The sequence below is a fragment of the Camelus ferus genome, chromosome 8, assembly GCF_009834535.1.
Source record: "Camelus ferus isolate YT-003-E chromosome 8, BCGSAC_Cfer_1.0, whole genome shotgun sequence".
NCBI lineage: Eukaryota > Metazoa > Chordata > Mammalia > Artiodactyla > Camelidae > Camelus > Camelus ferus.
In genome coordinates, this window is record NC_045703.1 from 38,979,968 (window position 1) to 39,003,368 (window position 23,401).

Here is a 23,401-nt window from a genome sequence, read left to right on the forward strand (position 1 = left end):
TGATTAACTTACAATGAAAACTGAAACTACCAACCAAGCGGACAGAGTATTTGTGTTTACTGAATAGCAAAGAGAAGAGATGCCAAATTATAACTGAGAGGTTGCTCACAGTGATTTAACCAGCATATGGCAAATTAGTAATTTAAATTATTAGCATTGATAGTCTCTTGATAACCCTGATTTTTAACTCAAGCTTATTCATAAATTTTAGTTTCCATGATATAATAAGAAGCTGTTTTACATACTTTTAAAAAAATGTATTTTTTGTGTGTGTGTGGTATTAATAGTTAACATAAACTTTTACATCTGCAAAAGAAAAACCTGCATTGAACTAAGCACATTTCCTTAAATTTGTTACTTGTTAACAGTGGTGTTTTTTTTTTTTTTTACATCTTTGTAAAGAAAACATTTATTTTAAAGAAACATTTGGATGTTTATGGAAGCAATGCCCCAGATTCCTAACTTAATAGCTGAAGATTACTTTGAGATGTGTTTTACCCACTGTTAGAATGTTGCTGTAAACTCTAATTTAATGCTAGGTGATCAGACTCTCTCAAGGGATAATTCTCACCCTTTAGGTGCCTACGAAAATAAGCATATGCATTGAAAGTGAGTGCTGGAATATGCACTCACTTTAAATGTTCTCTGTCCATCAAAAATCAGTCTTTCAAAATCCACCTAAGAACTCCTTACCTCTTTCAGAAAACCCTGCATGATGAATTATTTCTGATTCTGATTATACTACTCTTCTCATTTCAGAATTGATATGTTCTTTTTATCTCTATTAATATGCATTTGTTGATTTAAAATGTGCCTTTGTCCTCGTTATTTCATGACTGTGGTAGCCAGCCTCAAAGATGGACCCAAATATTCCTCCCTCCTAATATTCATGATCTGCATTGTACCCTTCCGTAGTGAAGAGGGCTAAACCAGATAATGGACTGGACATTGTGGAAGTGGCAGGCAATGACTTCTGAGGCTAGGTCATAAAAGACATTGAACTTTCCCCTTTGCTCTCTTGAATCAGGCACTGTGGGGGAAACCACCTGACAGTGTGGGACACTCAAGAAGCCCTAACGGAGAGGCTCATGTGGTGAGGAACGAAGGCCTCCTGCCAACATCCATGTGAGAGGGCCATCTTGGAAGAGGCTCTTCCAGCCCCAGTCAAGCTTTCAGTTGACTGTAGCCCAGGATGACATCTTGACTACGACCCATGAGAGGTCTCAAGCTGGAACCACCCAATTAAGCTTCTCTCTTCTTCCTGCAGCAACCGTAAAATAATAAATTTATATTATTTTAAGCTACCAAGTTTTACAGTGTTGTGCCATAGGTAATAATAACCCTAGCATAATCAATTCTGTTCTAACATTTAAGCTACTTAAGGTCATAAAATTTGCCATTCATTTCTTTTTTGTGTACAATCCTTTAGGCATAAGAGAAATAGCAGAACTGCTACTTGTGGTAGAGAAATGGTGACATTGCCACTGTGATTTGGTGTCATAATGTTTTTCTCTGTAAATTTATTAATAATAGGGATCCCAGTTTACTCATCTTTATCTTCAGTAATCTGAATTAGATGAACAGGTACCATAATCTAATCTCTTTATCCTATAACACATTTTTAGTGGTGGACTAACTCTCTGGTAGCTAATAAAATGTTCTTTTTTCTATGTCTCAGGTCCCCACAATAGGTAATAATAGTCTATTACAATTTTAGTAATCTGTGTAAAGTTATTTTCAATCTCTCTGTCTCTCCATCTGTCTGTCTCTCCCTCTTTCCCTCCCCTCCCCTCCTTCCTTTTTCAAACAACTAGCTGAAGATGGAGTGGAGCAAGGTTTTTTTTATATTTTTTACTATTTTTATATTTTTATATTTTTTACTATTGATGAGTTTAATACATGATCATTTCCCTCCTATTTAAAGTAGGCATAATCTCTCTTTTTTTGAGTGAAATTTAAGAGAATTACCTCTGTTTTTGATATTTGACTTCTCACTATAATTAATTAATAAAAAATATATCTGAGAGTGGGGTAACCAATGAATTGAGGTGTAGAAGTAAAAATCATGCTGATGGGAAAATAGGTGAATTAGAGGGTTTTCATTTGTAATGATTGCTGATTTATGATAAACAGGGATAACCGTTTTGCAAATATTAGAGCTGTTTTCATCCGTAACAAAAGTTTTATTATTCAGAAGGTATATCAGTCAGTGTTCTCCAAAGAAACAGAACAAGTAGACAGATATATACATGTATATGTATGTATATAAAGAGATTTATTTCAAGGAATTGGCTTTTGTTGTGGAGGCTAGAAAGTTCACAATGTGTAAGACAGGCCTGTGGGGTGGAAAGATCAGGAGCTGATTCTGAAATCTTTAGGTAGAATTTCTTCCTCAGCAAAGCCTCAGTATTTGCTTTTAAAGCCTTTCAACTGATTGGACAGGCCCACCCACATTCTCTCCTTTACTCAAAGGCAGCTGACTGTAAGTGCTAACAGCTACAAAATACCTTCACAGCAACACCTAGATCAGTGTTTGATTGAATAACTGGGTGCTGCCTAGCCAAGTTGACGCATAAGACCAGCCATCCTCGAAAGTATGAATTTAGAAGTAGCCATAAAGTTCTCATGAATAGTAGGAATTATAAATTCCGCAAACAAGATTACCATAAAAAAATGCTTCTAGAAACATTTGAAGTCAACTACACATTGATTTTTGTTGTTATTGAAGATTGAAATACTTTTTATTTTTTTAATTAGTGAACCAGTTGAAGTCTTAGCACTCTACCTAAAAAGAGGTTCTGTGTCTTCAGAGATTTCCAACTTTTAACATTAAATTCTTTCTGTGTCTCTACATAAAATGAGCAAGGGCTTCTGGCACATAATTTGGAGTGAGAAGAAAAAAGTTGGAGCTTGCGCAGTTCCCCTAACACCCACAATTTTTCCTTTTTATCTACTATAGATTCTCCACCAGTGAAAAATTTGGGTTTAATTTTAATTAGAAACAGCTTTTTTTGGCAGAAACTCAGAGTTCAAACACATTATGTACACAATTATAAAAACTTTCATTTTCAGACAACAGCAGTAAACCAATCTAAGTGTGGCATGCCTAAGGATTCAAATTACATCCTTGTTTTATTTAAGAATCTATCTATTATCATGCTCCTAGCAGCTAAGGAAACAACTCTTGTCACTCCTCAAGGCCTAGAAAAGTTAATGTCAGGTCCCTGGAGAGGTTGCTTTTTGTCATCTCTCCAGATATGCAAATTGCTTATCTCAGGGCAGAGATATTTACATTGCCTTCAGACAAATGTTGCTTGTCTTTCCGGTAAGTAACATTAACAACAAAAATCACCCCTAGTTACTGCCCCAATTACATCTTTCAGAGTAAAATTCTTGGCTACCTGCCCTTCCAATAGGCTGCCGGAAGATACTAGAAAGAGTTTCTAACTTCTGTAAACATTTCCAAATCCACTTAAAATTCAACTGAGTATTCTAAGTACTTGTCTCCTGGGATGTGACTGTTGGTCACCTGCTGGGCTGATATGTTGTCATTTGCTTCTATCATTTATTAGGACAGAATTGCCTGGTGCGTTAAATATTTCTCAAAGGGTGAATCAATTCTAAAGTAAATACAAGTGGAAAGGCAATATTTTTACATTTGATTCTCTGCTCAAATGCAAATAAATTTAGATATGCAACGTACAGCCAACAAACATTGAAATTTCTTTAATACTCTATTCTTTTAAAAATGTTCAAAAATTCTGGATGGAACTGAGGCTATTTTTATTCTCCCTGAAAGTTACATTAATGACCAATGATGAAAGACTGAAAATAGCTGAGTTTGAGGCTTGGCGCTGCCATTTATTAATTGGAAGTTCTTAAAGAAGCTGTTTCACCACTCTGGGCCTCATTTTTTCCCCTGCAAAATGAAGAAGTGTGTTGGGGAAGATCATTAAGAAGACGTGATTGTCAGTTTGACCTGGGAGCTGGACTGGGGCATTGGAGCCTGCTCACCCTCCCTGTCCTAGCTTGCCTTCTTCGTAGTAGAAGGTACCCAAGGACATAGTCTTGAGATAGTCCTGTGGTACTGAGACCATCTGGACTGTGTATGTGACTGGACCCAGTTAAAGCCTCTGTTTAAACTTTTAAGATTTGGTGAGTGGGAACTAGATCTACTTGCCTTGAGCTGCCCAAGACAAACTTCGTAAGTCAAGCTCCCTTGCTTATTAAACTTGCCACCTACTACTCTAGAGTGCTCTGCCTCTTTTTCTTTGGTCTCTCCCTGCCCTCTGCATACGAGGTTGGTTTCAGATGACACCTGGGAAGCTCCCAGGGAGGTTGCCACCCAAAAAAGTAGGACTATAGCAGCAGCTCCCAGACTCATGTGATACATGGGTCAGTAAAACTAAAAACAAAAGAAGTTTTTATTGACATTGAACTGTCAAACTTTTCTCTTTTTGCTAAATAAGAGCATTTTAAAAACTCAAACTTCTACCATCTACTAGTCTCATCATTTTATTAAAGAAGGATTTGAATACCAAGAAATGGAAACAACTTAATCCCAGAATAATATCCTTTAAATGGAATAAACTTAGATTAAAGAAAAAAATGACTACATTGTCTTCATTTACTCATTTATCCATAGACTTGTAAAAAAATTCATAGAAGACCAGCAACTGCCCTCCAACAGTGTTTTAGGATCACTAGTGAGAATATTATTCAAAAACTAGGTTCGTTTCTTGGTGGGTACTAAAAGACGCAACAAAGCCTAAGATTGGAAGAAAGACAGATTTATTACTTGCAACGAGTAAGGAGTAAGGGAACACTGTAAACGTTCTCCCCCAAATGCAAAATTGAGGAAGTTTTAAGCTAAAGATACATACATATTCATGAAGGGGCTTGAACAGAGAGGAATTCAGCATAGAATCGGGGTCAAGGTTGATAAAGTTCAAGCTTTAGTTGACTGAAGTCACAAGGGTCAACATGATCATTCCATCCTCCACCTGGGTGGGGCCTTAGGTCCTGCAGAACTCAAAGATATATAATTATGTATAACCCTTGAGGGGGAACTGGGACTCTGCTTTATCACTGCACTGTTGTTTGACTCCCTGTTCTATGTTCCTGAATTCCTTTTTCCCTTAAGCTCATTGATTGCTTAGATCTGGTCAAGGGCAAGCATTATGGCCAGGCTTAGATCACACAGTGGCTTAGGCCAAAATGGCTTCTTTTATATCAAGAAAGCCATGCCTGTTTCTCTTTCTCTGGAAACCCCCTAACCTATCTGCTTACAGTTATTCTGCCACCACAACTATCTAGATTTTTTAAAAATAAAGAGACCAAGTGAAATAATTTGCACAAAGAGGCAGAAGAGCCACATTATGAACCCATATTTTCGCATTCAGAGCCCATCTTTCTGACCACTGATCTGCCCACAATTTCTATGGCTCTCTCTCTCCCTAAAACAATCTTGTCCATTCATTTTCCTATTACTCTAACAAATCGTGACGACTCACATATACCTAACTTAAAATTTCTAATGCATTAGCTGGACCCAAACCAGAAAATCAAGGCTGTTAGAATTAGGGGGCAGACAAGGAAAAAGCTTTGAGCAAATCCTGAAAGTTTTTTCTTCAAATATAGTATGTTATTTTAATGCTGGGATTTCACAAAATTTTGTGTGTCTTCTCAATTCTTGCTTATATTCAGATTCTCATCCATACTGAGAACATGCTTTCTGTGAAACACCAAGTGATGTGCTGCGATGGTTAAATTTAGTGCCTGCATTATCTATTTTATGGTCTATTGTTTTGTGCATCTTCTATTTATCTAGCTGTGTCATACAGCTATATTGCACCACGTGACTTCTTCCCTAGAGTCAAAAAGGGTGAGCTTCCCAAAACGGTCCCTCCATGGTTTGCTTATTCCTGCATGACAGCAATGCTTTACTTATGATAGTCTCATACAGAAAGTAGTGACAATCATGATAACTGTAATGTTGTGATTTATTATAAGAAGTACATCTTTGGTTGTTCCCGCTTATGTCACAGAGCTACTAAAACTCTTGGAACTTGTTAAGTGATGAGAGCCACAAAGGTGTCTTTTGTTATGTAAATGAGATGACTTGGACCACACCTAAGGCGGGGGGCTGATTGGCAAAGGAATCAATCGTGTGACTGGAGGGTTGGAACTTTCGATTCTTTCTGGATTGGTGAACACACGTAGATGTGGGGAGGGTAGAGCGCCCAAGGAAAGGCGCTCCCCCTTTCCTTCCCCCTTGCCTTTCCCTGTGCATCTCTTCTATCTGGCTGTTCCTCTGGTTTACTCTTTCATAATAAGCCAATGATCTAGTAAGTAAAATGTTTCTCTGAGTTCTGTGAGCCACTCTAGCAAATTAGTTGAACCCAAGGAGGGGTTGTTGGAACCTCAGATCTGTAACTGGTCAGTCAGAAGGACAGGTGATAATCTGGGCTAGAGATTGCCCTTTGAAGAGGGTGGTGGAGAGGAAGAGGGTCTTGTGGGACTGATTTCTTAACCTGTGGGATCAGTACTGTCTCCAGGTAGTGTCAGAATTGAGTTGAATTGTAGGACACTAGCTGGTGTCAGAGAATGGCTTGGTGGTGTAGGAAAAAAATGCCACACACAGCAGAATTTGGAGTCAGAACCAGTTAATAAAATATTTATATCTTAAATATTATTTATTAATATCATTTAATATTTATTAATATTAATAAAAGATAAGCTGTACATCATAAATTAATCTTAGTTTAATAATTGCACAGGACAGGTTCTCTTAAAAAGTTGTTCTTAGATGAAAATTGGTCTGAGGTGGTCTATTAGTGAGTCATCTTTGCAACAGCACTTTGAAAGGTAAGAGGTAGGACTGGGCACAGAGAGAGGCTTTAGGATGCAGTAAAATTGCAGCAGAGGCCTCAGCCAACCCACAGAGAGCTCTGGGAGCGGGACTGCACTTCAGAGAGGTTCCAGACTGAAGCCACAGGGCCAGCTTGGTACAGCTGCATCAACCAATCACTGGATGTGGGCTTTCCTTGAAAAGGAGCATAACTCTGAAAGGCAGCTCCTTTCAGCAGAGTGACCCCTGAGAGGACTCAGTTGAGAGCGGTCAGCAGGCTACACCACCAGCAGCTGTGGGAATGAGAGCCTTGGCCCTTAACGGAGTGTGGGCAGTGCACCAAGGCATTCACTGCAGTGCACTCCTGTGGTGCTTAGATCCATTCTTCCTTGTAAGTAAGCTTCCTGCATCTTGGAATAGCTCTCTTATTGTAAGGCAGAGTCCTCAACATCACTTTTAAGCACTCACCTTTAATAGGGATTTGTGGATTTCTTCTGCAGGCCCACAGACTTGAAGGGAATCTGGGGAAAAGAGATTCTCAAGTACCTTGACCCTAATGCCCCCACTGTGAGTATCAGGGTCCTACTCCTTCCCAGCCAGGTTGCTGCAGGAGAAGGCTGAGAACTCATCCTTCCCTGCTGTACCCTTGTATAAGGCCTGGGTCAGATCTTTAACTTTTTGTGCTTCTGGCTACAGAAATAAGACTTTGTATATGCTGCCAAGGCCTTCTGGCTTTCACCTTTCACTTGTATTGGTAATTAATTGCCGACAACATTTTATTTTCTTTCCCTAATGTCTCAGAAGCTTCTGGCAACAATCATCTGATTCCATAACCCTTATAATTACAATTTCTCCTGAACCTCAAACACCTGAGATATTTCCATCATCAGCATATTTCTTTCCACTTGTGTCCCATCCCAATTGCACAGTGGCAGAATGCCTGAGGCTCTCCAGATTCCGCCCAGTATCAGTGATACGTCCTAACTGCTGCTGGATGAAGTTTGATTCAACTCCAAAATCCTGTTTTAGGACGTAATCCTCCTAGAGCCAATGCTCTTAAATGAGTTTCCTAGGGAATAGGCTCTGATAGAAATTCAAGTGCCAGAACAACACCTCTAAAGGAGAGAGGGAAGCAAGAGTGGGAAGAGGGATATTAATATGTGATGCAGTTTCTACAGAGGCTCTCAGACAATCCCTACTTGAGGCAAAGGGGTTTATGCCTTTATATCCCAGTATCTAACAATTACTGGATGTGAGCACCATGACCTCGGGTGATGCAGCTCTCCTGGGTGGAAGCGAATTCCTGGGGAGGCACTTAGCTGTGGTCCATCAGTTGGCAATGATCCTAGCAGTTAAGAGATTGAGTACCTTGGCCTGAAATGAGAATCTATACTTACTGACCCTATCACATTTTTCAGAGGAAATCTTGGCTACCTGCCCTTTGTATAAGCTGCCAAAAGATAATAACATTTCTAATTTCTGCTACCCTACTATTCATTACAAATAAATTTTGAATTATGGCCTAGAAAAGCTTACATTTATTATCTTCTGCAGGCTCAGTCATTTATTTCTTGCATTCCACAAATATCTAAAAATAACTAATAAGTACTCATCAAGCCCTGGGCTGGGTAATGTAATGGTACTATAGCAATGTATGTGATAGGCAAGCTCCTTCCCTCATGGAAGTTACACTTTTGTAAGACAGGCAATAAATCACTCATTACTTATTTGGCTAATACTTGAATTGAGCATCTACTATTTTGATAGATCTTATTTTATGTACTAAGGACATCTTAGTGAGTAAGACAGAGAATGTCCCTGCTCACAAAAATCTAATATATTAAGTGGGAGAGATGGAAAACTTACAAGTGAGCAAATAAAAGAATAGTATTATTTCAGATAGCAATAGCTGCTGTGGAGAAAAGTAACATAGTTATGTGATGGAAAGTGACAGAAAGTGGAAGATGGTCAAGAAAGGCATGTTAGCAGGTGTCATTTGAGATAAGACTTGAATGATGAGAGCAAACCAGTCATGTGAAGGCCAGAGAGACATGTACTCAAGCGCAGGCAACAACTGACTGCCCTGATGGAACAGGAAGAAGGCCAACAGAAGTACAGCTGTGCGGGGTGAGGAGGGAAGGCGGATGGTGATGTCACAGAAGTGGACAGGTCTCGCAGGCCATGGTAAGGCATTTAGATCTCCTTCTAAGTGACGGGGAAAACACTGGAGGCTTTTCAATAGGTACATGAAGAATCTGACAATTTTTTTAAAAGGATAATTATGACTATTACAAAACAAATGAATGTAGGGATAGATGTGGGCGCAGCCTTTCAATTAGAGGGCTATTGCAATAGTCTGAAGTAGTGATGTTGATAACTAGATAGCATAATAGCAGTAGAGATGGAGATTAATGAACATTTGCTGGATGCATTTTGGAGACAGAGGTGGCTAGCTGATAGATCAGGCATAGGAGTGAGGGAAAGAGAGGAATGAAGGATGATTCTGTTTTCATTTGTTCATATACCAGACAAACAAAAAGCGATAAAAGTGGTGAGCACTGTGAGAATGACGTGATAAGGAATAATGGGTGGGACATCTTTATACGGAGATAGCATGGTTGTGAAAGGCTCCTTGTGAAGGTAATGTCTGAGCAGGGATGTGAGGCATGAGAATGAGTTGCCCAGATGAAGATATGGGGCCAGGGAGAATGAATCTTCCAAAGGGCTACTGACACCACAGCAAAGGCTTGGTAAAGCAGGAGCCCATTATGGCTGGAGTACAGTGAGGGAGGGAAGTGCTGTGAGATGTGGTTGGAGAGGGAAGCAAGAACCATAGAAAACAGCTACTCACGACTTTTTTTTCCCTCGACTTGTATTTAAATCAGCAAATTCATTGATTAGGTAAAAAGCTGGGAGTGGGAACTGGAAGAAGACCAGAATGGCTCAGGGCAGAGTGAAGTTTTTATAACTCCCAGTATTTGGCAAAACCAGTTTGTTTTACCACTTATTTCCTAAGGTCACTTTGAGATCTTTTAATTGTGCTTTAAAATTCCATGACTGAGTAATTGAAAAAATTCATTTGTGGCTTTTAGTTTTAAATTTAGAATTAATTTTTGGCAGGTTTACTAACAATAATAATATAGAACACATGTAATGGACAAAATGCTCTCTATTTTCAACATTTTTGTAAGACAACGCAAATATTATTGCGCTCGTTTTATCAATGAGCTAAATTGAGTCATGGAGCAGTTCAGTGGACTTCGCCAAAATAAATTCCTCACTAAAGGAGAAGTTAGGATTAGAATTAAAGTCCCTCGTTTCTTAGTGCAGAACCCTTTCTGAAAGACTCTTTCTTCTCTGTCAGTGATGAATCATCACAGAGAACAATGTTTAGCAGAACGCAATTGGGGAGTCTTAACTTTGTATGAGCAAAACTACAGAAAGAAGTTGCAGAGAACAGCGTTCTGCACAGGAGGAAATGCTTAAAGATGAACTGGTGAGGAAGAAGCAGGCTGGGAAGTTAAAAAACTGAAAGAGGAACATTGCTTAAGACTTCCTTCTCCCATTTCTAGATTTTCCCTTTCCTGGAAAATGCAGGCATTTCTATGATCAAGAACAGAAATATCACTGCTGGTCTCTCACTCACACCTACTTCACAACTGGGGAAGCTGGTCCTTATATTACTTCTTTCTTTTTATAGTCTTTCCATTTTAACCCTATGAATGGACTTTGGATTTTTTTTTAAATTTAAATCTTAGTCATCTGGAGAGCAAGGTATCATCTGTGCATTCTGTACAGGGTACAATACATGGTGTGAATACATGGCAAACATTTTCACTATAATATAGTTTTTTTTAAAACAAGCAGTTATAAAAAGACAGTGACTACTTATTGCTGGTTCATTAGCTAATAAATGCCTGTCCCAAGAACTTAGGCACTGTACCCGAAATTGAGTCTCAACATGTTCAAGTGGTGCATGAGGATTTGGAAATGAATATTGATCATAGATGGTGGCTGATGTGATAAAAAAAGGAGTGTAGACATAGACTAAAGCATGTTCCAACAGTGAACGTTTTTCTACTTCTCTTGAAATGAATCTTTAAAAAACATTACCCTAAAAAGTGCTTGAATATTTCTGCATTCTTCTGCTCCAGAAGCATTAGATGTTTGTGTATTAATTGGCTCTTGCAGTTAAGTTACTTCAAAGTAACCCAATGCCTTGAACATGTGTTAGTTGTTCGTGTATTAGAAAAGCACCTCAGCTCTTCTCAGCTGTTCATTTCGGTACACACAGGTTCTTCTGCAGTACGAACTTTTGGGACTTGTATGAATAATCATGAGATTTCCCTTTAAGTTCTTTAGTTTCTCCATCTGAAACAAAAGACTATGTTTCTTCTTCATCTTGATAGTTAATTAAATGCTACTATTAGGTGTAACGAGCTAAAATTAATAAGAACAAAAGAAGAACTTGCTCAGAAGATTTACTTCTGAAACTGAATTTTAATAGCCCAAGTCAAAAAGCTGTGTGTTTAAGATATTTTTATTCTAATAATCCAAAATTTTAATCATAATGACATAATTATTGGTATGAAATAGTGTATAGTTATATATGTTTAAATGTCTATTTGATGTGGTTGAAACAAACTCTAAGATGAAAGCCAACAACATTTCATTTCTTTGTTCTCCTCCCAAAACCTTCTCCATTGATCACAGCTACTCACCTGACACTCATCTACACAGGCGTCCTGAAAAGACATGTTTGAAAATGTCTTTCCTTTGAGGGATACACAGTTTCACACGCTGTATATCTCATTCCCCACTCTCCTCGTCTCTGCCTTCATGAGTGGTGAAATCACACTGCCTGTTTTGTTATTCCAAGACTGTGAAAAATATTCATCTGTTAAACTGAATGTTTCTTATACTTAAGTTTTTATCAACGAGAAATAACATTTTTTCAAGCTGGGTTTTTTAGGGGAAGAGAATCTAAAGAATGATCAGATGCAAATATGCCGAGTAACAATAAAGAAGCAATTATCTCTTTGCTCACATGTTTCCGTTACATCATATGCACATGATATGTGCGTTTGTACTTTTTACCATTCCCCGCTTTGAAGACTGAAATACGTTGCATAATTCATTTCTGTTAAATAACTATCTCAAAATTTACTCTTATAAAAAGTAGAAATGAGCTTCAACACACTGCAGTGACCCTCCAGGAAATAGTCTGGAACCTCACTAAGAATATTGTCAGAATTTGAAGAGAGTTTTGTTCTAAGCATGACGGAAAATGTAAAAATGGAATTTCTTGCATAAACTTAAAACCAAAATGTCGTATAACCGTTCTGTGTTTTGGACCCAACATGTCTCTGTCTACTTGCATAAAAACCGTTGAATGCACATTTTTTGGTGAACTGTCAACAGCGAAGCATGGAAACAGATGTGTTTCTGCTTTTCTCATTATTAGGGAAATAAAAGCAGCTGTGCTGGGCTTGTGCACGAGGGAAGCTCTGTGAGGCCTTCACACTCCGGGAGTTGGGAAACCTGGCAGTGGAGACCAGGCTTTACATCATGAGCAACTTCAAACAAGGCCACTGGGGACCCTTCCTGGGCACTGCTCAGGGCCTCGCTCCCTTCTGGAGTTGTTATTGCCGTGTTTCTGGTACCAGAGCACTATGCCAAAGCAGGGTAAAGTTATTACGGCCTTAGTTTGCATAAGACCAGTAAGAAAGGCTATTTCAGAGCTGGCCTTTGTCAAAATTTGAGACTCTGTCATGTAAAATAGTGAATGTAGCCCATCACATTTGGAGCGACAAGTGCAAATTAGTGCTAGTGCTTCGATACAGTTCTGCTAAGACGATATGAGCAAGGAGGATCAAATATGCCTTTTCGAGACACAATACACACGGTGGGGAAGAAACCCAGCATGTTTGGGGAAAGAAAAATAAATCCAAGTATGAAAACAGAGTCTTCCTTCATGCACTTGCAGACCTGACAGTAACCAGATGGTAATTTATTTTGCATTGAATTGGTGGTTTTTGTACAGAAGGGTTATTTTGGGTCCAGTTTGAGAAATTTGTCACAGAAGTTTGTTTTAGTGTTTCTTTTCTTTCTGTAGGAGTCTGGTGTTTGTGTTTGTGCGTGTATGTGTGTGTGTGTGGTGGGGAGTGTGTCTGTGCGTACAGGGAGTAACTGTGTATGTTGTCATGTACTCACCCTACCTTTACATAGAGCGGAGGTTACCCCTTGGCAAAGAGGCCAAAGACAAAAATGGGAGAATGATGAAATTGGATTTCTTTGTGTTGGTCTGAAGTTTGAACTGATGTCATATTGTTGATCAGGGTAAGAAAAGATTAAAATGCAGACACTGAAAAAGTCAAACCATGATGCGCTTAACTCTAGATACATTTTCTAAGCACTGCATTTATTGATAAAATCTTGTAAAATTTTCTAGAGGGAAGGAGTAAGAGCAAGAATGAACATGATTTAAATGGGCTATAGATAGTCAGACAAACCACTAAACTTAAAAAAATGTACCTTGTGCTTTCAAATAAAGATACTGTGCTTTCTTTAGGTAACCGTATGAAAGTAACTCAGTACTGTAGCCTTAGTCAGTCTCCAGGTCACAGAAGTAGCTGCAGGTGTTTCTAATAAGAAATGAAATTCTGTAGAGTCTTAGCATTAATTTTCACAAACTGCCTGTGTGCCAGACTCTCCTCAAATTTGATTTGTTCCCCCCTCATTATAGATCTCAAAAGACTCAGATTATGAATTAGTTTTAAAAGAAGAATGGGAAAGAAGAGAAGATTTTGGTATGGGTTCCAAAAAGCCTTGGCATCAACTCTGAAACTCCTGCCCACACAAGCAATTGTGGAGAGCTGCTCAGAAAATCTTTCTCTCCCAGGTGAAATATTTTTGATTCTGCAAGTTCAGCTCATATGTTAATTTTTATTTTCATAACATTCCTTTTCTTTCTCTCCTCTCTGTCTCTCTCTTTTCTCTCATTCTTTCCTTTTTTCCTTTGCTTTCTGGTTTTCAAATGGTATTATTACTGGCTTATATTCGACCAAGCTCAGATAAACTTAGTATAAGAAAATGATTTAAACATTACCACCACAAAATGGTTATTAGGCATGGCGGTTCAAATGTGCTCAATGTGCCATCAACTGTCAAAGAAGTGTTATTTTAAAATTAGCACAAATTTGGTCAAATCCTATTGATTTTTAAAGTCCAATTTTCAGAAATAACTAGGGCCAGATTGCCCCTGCTGAGTATTCTTTATTGATTATGGATTGAATGGGAACTCAAGGACCTCCATTCTGTAAGAGCAGGAGGTAATGGCAGATTTCAAGAGAGGGAAAGTAGGCAGCATCAGGCTCCACCTTCTCCAGGTAGCATCCCTTAGAGATGTAGGCGACTGCACTCCAGCCCCCACGCAGCGTCTGCTGGGAGCAACTTCTAGGTTTTTGTCTTGCTCATTCTCCTATATTCCTGCCTTCTCCCAGCACATTTAACCCCCATTTCTTTGGGCTTGATCTAAATCTTGTGTAAGGACAGAGAATGTGAAGACAGCCGCAGACTACAAATCAAGCTCACTCACAACTCTTTTACACTCAGCGGCAAAATTGAGTCCATAAGCATAAAATCCCTCAACTCTCTTTTTCCCAGTTCTGACACATTGACTTACATGCACGCTTTCCAGTCTCAGAGGAGGAGCCCTCTCTCATGATCAAAGTCAATCCCTCTGCCATGTTCATGGTTTCCTCTCTTCTTGGACTGAGACCCTACCCTGTTTCCCCCCTCTCCAACCTTCATTCCCCTTCTCCTCACCTTTGCCTTTAGCTTATATTGTAGACAGACCTCTCCTATCCTTAAAAGAAGTTCCATCTTGACCCTGTTTCCTCCTCTAGTCTGTCTTCATCTAACTTCTGCTCACCTTTCAAGGTTTCATTTTCTTTGCAATGCTTCTCTGACTACCCCCTCAAGATCATCACCCTCCTGGATGTGTAATATTTATGTTTGTGATTTGCAGCCTCACAATATTTGCTACATATTGAAAGCCAGCCAAGTGGTAAAGATCAGATTAAGGACATTGCTTTCTCGTCCATGGCGAATGTTTCAAATAGCCTCTAAGTGGCATCCATTACATTAAGAAGGTGCAGGGGTGGGGGAGAACAGAACATAGAAACTAGGAAATAAAAAAATAGCGATTTCGGGTTTTAAAATTATGTCCAAAACTTTAGCTGTGGTTACTCCCAAGTAAAAGTGAGTAAAAGCAAAAACAAAGGAAACCTACTAAGTTTTTGAGGACACTATATTGTCAAAGAATCTACAAGTTAAGCTTACAAAGACTTACTATTATTCAAGCTCTAAATCAGATCATTCCATACCAGAAGAAATCAGACTACAAAAGCAGAGCAGCCTTCAAACATAACTCAGAGGATAATAAACAAGGAAAGAACTTACAGTAGGCAAAGCCAGCGGCTTCTCACAGAGAGAAGAATCAGGGCAGTCAGAATGCTTATAAAAGGAACTTACTGTAAGGCAGGGAATCTTTGCAGTTCTTACCAATAGTCCTCGACAATCTATGGACAAATGACTGTTCAGTGTTTCCTCTTTTTAGTTGTTTAAAATTAGAGATTGTATGAGTTATCCTAGTCCCATTCTACCATTATAAATTTGGTATTGGAGCAAGGATAGGGCGCACATAATTTGTCTTTTATTTTATAAGTTGGCAGATGCTGAATGAGACTTGGAGAGGGCTTGAATGTGCTCTATGTGTGAGAAGAGTACAGATATTTGGGTGGGCAAAAGGGTGGACTGTGGGAGAGTGAGTGTTCCCTATATGTGTTCTCCTCAAACATTGCAATGGAATTTTAACTCTTGCAAGGCCATGCAAAATAAAGAGTACATATTCTAGCTTCCCTTGAAGCTGGTTGTGGTTGTTTGATTTGGTTCTGGCTTTTAGAGCAGAAAAGTGCTTCTTGGATTTTCCCTTAAAGGGATGTCCTCCCCTTAGTCCTTGTGTCTTTTCGAGTAATGAGAAGGAGAGGGTTGTGCCATCAACTGAACACCAGATGGAAGACACACGTCATGAAGGTTAGAACAATGTAATAGAAGGAGCCTTTGTTCTTGGTGCTTATGGAGCTACCATGCAAACCAGATGACTTATATGGGGTCTCCTTCTATCCCAGCATCACACTGATACGATAACTGATGTAAATTAAATGAAGAGAAATCTTACAAAAAATATCCATGTGATTCAATGTAATTATTTCAGTTTTATTTGTGTGTTCATTTAGAGATCATCTGTGTTTTTTATTTTTTCAAAAGTAGTGCCAAACTTTCCCTGGAATCTGCAGTACCAAAGTCACACATGCATAGTTATTTTTCCCTTTACCCTCTACATTTTACTGGTGGGGGTGGGGGTGGGGTGGGATTGGGATGGAAGTGGAACACAACTGGACACATGAACATGAATTACTGGTTTCCACTCTCCTTTCTTTGAGTGTGTATTAATTATGCCTCATTTGCATTGTGACTGTAGGTAGTTATATCATTGCATATTTTGGTAAATATTAATTTATAATGGTCAAAATCACCAAGAGATTAATTTCACATGAGCATATAAATGATAAAAGGTAAGTTAATTTGAGAAATTTAGGGAAAGGGTAGTAGTAAGCACATTTATAATAGAGCTAGAACATTGGAGACCAGGATTTCCTTGGCCATGGAAATCTAGAAAGTTCTAAAGGCCATTTCATTTGAGACTGGTGGATATATTGCCAGAAAATCAGATATTGCTATTCTCTTTACCTGTGTCCCCTCCTTTCCTGGCCTGAAAAATTATTTTAGATGATCTAGGCGAGCTCTAAATGCCATCACATGTATCCTTATAAGACAGAGGGAGATGTGACACACAGAGAAGATGATGTGAAGAGAGAAGCAGAGATTGGAGGGTTGTAGCCACAAGCCAGAGAATGCTAAGGAATGCTGGCATCCACCAGGAGGTAGAAGACTCAAGAAATGGACTCTCCCCCAAACCTCTGGAGGGAGCATGGTCCTGCCCACATCTTGATTTTGGACTTCTGGACTCTAGAATTGTGAGGGAATAAATGTGTGTTGGTTTAAGTCATCAAGACTTTGGTAATTTTTTGCAGCAACCACAGAAAATGAACACAGTAGACAAGTTATAACTGTCTCATATACACTGCATTGCCTTCCTTAACATTAGTGTATATATCAGGTTATTCATTCATTCCTTTATTCACTCATTAACTACAGTTCTTTTCTGGTGGTTGGCTCTGTGTGTGTGTGTGTGTACGTGTTTGTAGTCATGCTGACCTTATCTCTTCCGTTTTCAAGCAGACAGTGTGATGTTTTGGCAACCTTTTCTACTTGCCTCATTCTTTCCTGCCCTTCATGACTTCAGTCTTTCTAAACTCTTTCTGTCAAAAAAAAGAAAAAAAGGCTATGAGTAAGTTAATTACTTGAAGTAGTTTCATCTATTAGTGCTGTTATTTGCTGATACATGCAAGCACAATTATTACTCCACCTGGCCTGGCAGTATGACAAACATTTGAGGGATGAAAGGTTTTACAGTGTATTTCATTCTTCTAGGCACTGCATGGGTCTTTATTAGGGTCATATTCATGACAAATAGACCACAAGCTTTAAGGGAGTAAACAACCAAGATTTAGAAGTCAGCAAGCTGGTCTACAGACAAGGAGCCGAAGCCTTTGCTCCGTTAGCTTGTGTTTATGGGAGGAGACACACGAGAGAGGTATGGATAATATCTTACAAGTATTAAACCAATGTGTTTTTATCCCTTTCCCTCATAAACATGTTTTATCACAGTGATTCTGTTGGTGTAGTCCATGCAAAGGGGGTGGTGACAAATACTACTGTAAGATAGAAGACATGGAGTAGTGAAAATCCATGTTACAGAGGAGGCAGCCAGCCCATCCCCTTTGCCCAGCAGCTTAGGGGCAGAAAAAGAGAAAGATGAGACATAAACAGGGGAGTGAGACAGATATGGGCTTTTAATGGAGGAGGACATAAGGGCTCTGATCCCATACACCATTAGGAGTCTAGGAGGATCCCATTGAACATACTAGCCAAACAAAAATGTAGACTGGCCCACACTGGGTAAGTGGGTGGAGTGGCCTAGGCAGGCTGAGACAAGGTTTTGTTTTTCCTCCTGAACCTTCCTCTAGTCCTGTGTAATGTGAATGCTGAACTGACAACTTAGTCCCCGGCCAAGCCAAGAAGACTCAACCACAAGTTCACTAGGTATAGTTGTCCCCAAGAGACACCAGCAAAAAGCACAGGGATGGGAGAGAGCCAACTATAGCTCAGGGGATCCAGTCAGTACACTAACAAAGCAGCATAGGATGGTGGCCAAAAGGGCATGGGTTTTATAGAGCAGACTGCCTGGGTGCAATTCCTGGCTCTGCCGTTCATAGTGTAGTCATTTGGCACAAACAACACTGCCTCTTTCTGCTTCAGTTCCTTCAACTATAAAACCAGGATAATAAAAATATTCACCTTACAGCATTGTTGCAAGGATTTTATTAAGCAATGCATGTAATCAATTTAGAACAATGCTAAGATTATAATCATCATTCTTTAAACATGGTTGAGTTACTCAAGAACTAGCATGAAGCCAGAGATCCCACTTTCCATATTGCTTTGAGTTGATGTAAATCCCTCCCCTCTCCTACTTGAGAAAATAAAGGAGCTGAGGAGATACATGTAAAAAAACAGAATAACTGTACCAAACCAAATTTAAAAAGACTATTTAAACAGTTGGATTGAATAAAGTTTTAAAGTGGAATATAATTCATACAACTTCTTTTTTTATTTTTTTCTTGCTATTAGATGGTGGAGTTGGGGCAGGCTCATGAGTAAGACCAGATTAGTTAATAGACTAAGAAAAGATTCTCTTTTTTCCTCTTTTCCTTTATAAAGTGTAGTGTGAGTAAATATCTGTTTCATGAGCATTTTTTAATAGTAATCATTTGTGACAAAACCTCAAGTGGGCAAAGTCATGTGTAATGACTGTATAATAATAATCTCAGTGTTCTTTGTTGATTACATGCATTGCTTTAAGTTTATACTTTACAGGTATAAGGTCATGTGTAATAAGGGAGCACAGGGCTAGGGAAGAACTCCCTGAGAAAGTGACACTGGGGTTTAGACTTGAAGAGAAGGAGTCAGGCTTATTTACATTTGGAGGAAGAGCTTTTCAGACAGAAAGAGCAGCAATGCAAAGGTCCCATGGCCAGAATGAATTGCTGTTGTTTTAGGAACAAAGTGAAAGCCAATGCAGCCAGGAAGATGGTGATCAAGGCATGTACCACGGAGGGACTTACAGGTCATGATAGGAAGTCTGGGTTTTATTCTGAAAGAAATGAGAAACGGCTGGATGTTTTTAATCAAAGAGTAAGATGATCTGATGTACATTTTTACAAATCACTTGTTTTGCATGGAAACCATTTTTTTTTCTAAGAAGATATGAGGAAAAAGGAAGTAGACTATGATGTAATCCAGACAAGTGAACGTGACAATTTGGACTAGGGTGATGGCAGTGGAGATGGAAAAAAATGGATGGATATAGAATATATTTTAGAAGTAGAGCCAACAGTTTCTGCTGATGCATTAGATGTGAAGTTGAGAAATTGAGGAAAATTTCTTGATTTGGGGCTCTAGCCTGGATGAATGAAAGCAAATACCATTTACTGAGATCGGAAAGAACAGTTTGGGGTTGTGGCCACAGGAAAGAACAGGCATCAAGGATTCTATTATGGACATATTTAGTTCGAAGTGCTTAGTATGTAGCCAAGTGTCAGTGTCAAACAGACAAGGACTATGAGTGAGTCTGGAGCTCTGGGCGAAGGTCATGGCTTTGGCATATGTATGCGTCATCAGCCATGGAGACTAGCATTTAAAACCAGTGGACAAGGAGAAATCTTCTAAGCAGAAATTCAGATAAAGGAGAAGCAAGGGCTCAGGATCTATTTATGATGAAGCATAAACCAATACTAAAAACACAACACAGGGACAAAAACTGCTTCTCTCACATGTTTGTAAATGAACTGGAAAAGTGCATGAAGAATACAAGCTGAACTTGTAACACTGATTCTGTGCTGGGTATAGGATTGGAGGTAGTCAAAGGAAAATGTTTCCTTTTAACCATAAGCATTTCAGTATAGTTTGAAAGTGCCTGACTTGAATATACCAATCTTATTTCTTTTGTTGTTAAAACAAAATTCTTGAAAAGCATTATAAGTAATACATGTCCATTATAGACAATTTAGAAAATGATGCCAAGAAAAGAAAAGAAAAATCATTTATAACTCCATGTCTCAGAAGCATTTCAGGATATGGACTTTTTTGTGTGTAAATATATTTACACGTAGAACCTTAAATATTTTATTTTTAGTTTTTCACAAAGAAATGATTTACAGAGTTTGAATTATTAATTTCCATTCTATCCCATGGTTACTTTTTTTAACTCTCATGTTTTGATACCACTTATATCTCTAATCTGGATTTTAATCCTGTGTACTATACTCTTCCGTCCCTTGCTAACATATAATTTCACTTGGGTACCTTCTAAGAAGCCCAGATTCAGTGGATGAGACTTGAAATTTGTCAGATTCTAGTCTCCATATTCTGAGTTTCAGTAAATGGGACCATTACCTTTCAAAGTAGAATTTTTAGGCAAGTTCTCATCCTTGACCTGTCTCATTCCCTTCTTATCCATATTTAAATAGTTAGCATGTTCTACAGAGTCTATATTTCATATGACACTGAAATCTGAAATCAACTATCCTCATTGCCCCTGCTTTAGTTTGAGGCTTCAAAATATTTTTTATGGTTATGATAGCTGTTTAATTCTTTTCTTATCCTGCTAAAACCTAATCTTCCTAAAAATCTTCCATCGTTTAAAAGTCCTCAGTGACCACCCACCACCTTCTGTATAGAAACCGAACTCCATCATTTCATGGAAGCATTTCATGACGGGGCTCCTTTGCATTGGGTACCTTGTATCGCATCGCTTTCTTTCTTACATCTTCATCTCTAGTCACAGGATGTACCTGTGGTTTCCAGCACATGCTCCAGCCCCAGATTTGCCTACAGTTCTAGATAAAATACCTGACACTAAGTAGTCATGCAATACATGCTTATTGAATACAAGAATGTAAGTTTAAGAGGGTTCCCAGAGCCTACAGTGTGGACATATGAAGCTGCAAAGTGTGTAGAGATGAGAAATTCAAGTGAAAAAGGAGTTGCATCAAAAGAATTCAGAATAAGGAAGGAATATAGGAAATCACAGGGGTATATTATCTAGGGACTCAAGATATTCTAACCCAAGCTGTCCAATAGAAACATAATGTGAGCCACTTAGATCATTTAAAACTTTCTAGTAGCCATATTAAAAAAGTTTTTAAAAATCAGGTAAAAATAATTTTACTAAGATAATCCATTTAAGCCAATATTTCCACCATAGTTTCATTTTAATCAGTATTAAAATGATTAAGATACTTTACATTCTTTTTTCATACTAATTACTGGGGATCCATTTTAGACTCAGAGCACAATTTATACTTAGAACACATTTTTAATACAGAGCAGTCACATTTCAAGGGATCAATAATCACATGTGGTTGATGGCTACTGTGGAGGATAGCACAAGTCTAACAGAGAAGATGGAAGGGGAAAATGTGGTGCAATACTGTGTGGTTATCATTGGGAGAAGATGATATGCAACCAGAAATTCAAGTCTGAAGGATTTAGGAACACCACATTTCACTATTTGTGGATGGGACTTAAGATGAATCAGAGAAGTTGAAAACTGAGAAGAGAAAACGTTAGGAAGAAATTTTATGGTGAAGAGGGACAGTAATAATCGTGATGCAGAAATGCATCTAATGCAAACTAAAAATTGTGTTACTATAGTACCAGAAAACAAGATACAGACACTTCAGATAGGTTATCAAAAAGCTATGAATTTAAATTTTGCCAAAGGCTGTGTTTTCTGGTTTTTTTTTTTTTCTGTCTTACTTTTCATGGCCTCCATGGAAAAAAATCACCATTTCAGAATTCTTATAATTTATTATATATTTCATAGCATTTTTCATTTGTCGTAACTCAAAATCCAAAACAATGGTTTCCATTTTTGCCACCTTGAATTATGAGTGAGTTAAAATCTCTAAAATAGTCCAGGGTGGCAGCAACCACAAGGCAGAACTTGATGACAGTACCTCTCCGTTCCCACAAACAAGTAGGCTGTGAGTTCAGGCAGAGCACAAAGCGGAACCCTGGCACCTTTATTAGATAAGGACACTAATTACAGTGAGGTGGGGCACTATTCATTTACATCCTGTGATACTTCTGAAGAAACAGGAGCAATGATGTGTCAGAACTGATAAAGGGCACTCAGAAATGGGCCGCCTGGTTTTTGTCCAGAGGGAGTACACATCTGTGACTAAAGATGTGAAAAAACTCAGGACATAATCTTCATAAAGGAATTTCTTATAATTAGAGTCTTTACTTGTAAATAAGTAATAGTCGTCTTTTTTTTTTTTTTCTGGTGGAATATTTTAACTCTTGGAAAGGTAGCTTATAAATTCTTACAATTAGAAAAGGAAAAACAAATGCAAAGATTACACTAAAAGCAGAAGATTCTTTTCCATACTAAATCAATTGGCTTTTTGAACAATTGAACAAATGTCCTGGCTTTTAACAGATTTGTAAGCTTCTGGTGACTTAATATGCAACAACCATCAGCCAATATTCTGCTTCCATACAGCCTTTTCTTACTCAGTTCCTCCTGATAATTTACGTAATTGCCCCAAAGGATAAAACATTTATACCATTATTTAGCTTTTTGGTTTTGAACTTCAAAAAGCATGTAATGAATTTCTCTGATGAACCTTTCAATAAATAAACTCAATTTAATTGACTGATTTTAATTTAATTTTTTTCTACCAAACTTGTACATCTTTTAAAATTCAGCACTAAAAAAGAACAAAACTTCCTTTTTACAAACAGCAGAAGACTGATTTATACAGACAGTAGAAACTTGACTACAGAGCTAGGATTTTGAATCTAGTTATATGAAGTCTCTTTAATGATGTATGTGTCTTTGTGATCCTATTTGTTCCAAGTTTAACTCTCACCTGTTTGGGAAGGTGGGGCAGGGGTGGGGGGGTGAGGGCCAAGTTGGGATGTGATTTGTGGGGGAGGGGAGTACTGGGTATGTGGGTAAAGTAAGCCTATAGCTCTTGCAGAAATAATGGCTTTTGAATGTCATAGGCAAAACTTGTTATTGTTGCAGGATAAGAAAGCACTTGCCATTTCTGCATTTGTTTCAGGTTAAATAATCAAAAATATTTTTAAAGATATATATAATTGTCCATTGAAACTAACAATATTAATTCTACTTGGAAAAAAAAAATCTCAAGGTAATGTTCACTTTGGTTTCTTCTTGGACAAAACTGTGCTTCCCACTTAATCCTATATTGGGACCTCTTCCTCACAAGTTTT

General features: G+C 38.3%; 1 long non-coding RNA gene across 4 annotated transcripts in view; it reads right to left on the reverse strand.

The window, feature by feature from the left end:
* The window catches only part of LOC106730251, a 92,330-nt gene that overhangs the window by 63,277 nt on the left and 5,652 nt on the right, over positions 1 to 23,401 (reverse strand). Inside the window, exons 2-3 of one of the 4 annotated variants that reach the window (XR_004321951.1) lie at positions 17,192 to 17,295; positions 11,572 to 11,730 (exon numbers count right to left, since the gene is read on the reverse strand). The exons of 2 other annotated variants lie outside the window; for them this stretch is intronic. This is a non-coding gene — a long non-coding RNA (uncharacterized LOC106730251). The remainder of the gene's footprint in view (positions 1 to 11,571; positions 11,731 to 17,191; positions 17,296 to 23,401) is intronic. One more of the 4 variants, XR_001366702.2, reaches the window with a different exon arrangement.